Here is a 1,121-nt window from a genome sequence, read left to right as displayed (position 1 = left end):
TGTTGAGTAGGCTCCGGATTAGGATTTGGTGAGTTGGTGTGACTTTGAGAGTTGCTTACACCAAGTCTTTCCAAGATAATTCGGAGGTTGCTAGCTCTATCCGAAGGTGAATGGGTGAGATCTTGAATGTCTTCCCAATTCTTTTCTTCATAGTAGCCTTTACCCTCAACAAACTTCACATCTCTTGAGACAAGAACTTTCCTTGTTTCCGGTATATAGCACTTGTATCCTTTTTGTGTGATTGAGTACCCGATAAACATGCCCTTGACACTCTTAGGTTCGAGTTTGTTTCTTTGTTCACCTATAAGGACAAAGCAAACACAACCAAACACACGTAAGTGATTGATAGACGGTTTATTCTTGTTAAGTACCTCAAAGGGAGAGGAATCTTGTAGGATCTTGGTTGGTGTCCGGTTGATCAAGTAGCAAGCTAGGACCACCGCATCACTCCAAAAACGTTTAGGAACATTGGTGTGGAACATCATCGATCTTGCCACTTCCATGAGATGCCTATTCTTCCTCTCCGCTACTCCGTTTTGTTGTGGTGTATAAGGGCAGCTTGTTTGATGGATTATCCCGTGCTTGGCCAAATGTTGCTTGAAGGCATGACTTGTATATTCACCACCATTATCGGACCTAAAGATTTTGATCTTGGCATTGTAATGGTTAGTGACATAGTTTTGAAAGTTGATAAAAGCCTCATGAACTCTATCTTTAGATGGTAACAAAGTTAACCAAGTATATTTAGACTTCTCATCAATGAATGTGACAAAGTATTTCTGATTTTCTCTAGATAAACAAGGTGAAGTCCAAACATCCGAATGAACCAAATCAAAACAATTCTCATAAATAGTATTAGACTTGGGAAATACGGATTTGCAATGTTTACCAAGGATACAAGCCTCACATTCATTATTCTTAAAGGAAATACTTGGTAACAAAAGACCTAAAGCACGAGAATGAGGATGTCCTAATCTAGCATACCAAATAGCATTATTCGCATTAACAAGAATTGAGCTACAGTGAGAAGATCGAGGAGTAGAAAGCTTTGTATCTTCAAGAACATAAAGACCATCCTTTGTACCTCCATGACCAAGCACTCTACTAGTCTCAATATCCTG

This window comes from Arabidopsis lyrata (assembly GCF_000004255.2).
Source record: "Arabidopsis lyrata subsp. lyrata unplaced genomic scaffold ARALYscaffold_2, whole genome shotgun sequence".
Taxonomy (NCBI): domain Eukaryota; kingdom Viridiplantae; phylum Streptophyta; class Magnoliopsida; order Brassicales; family Brassicaceae; genus Arabidopsis; species Arabidopsis lyrata.
Note: the sequence above shows the minus strand (reverse complement) of the source record.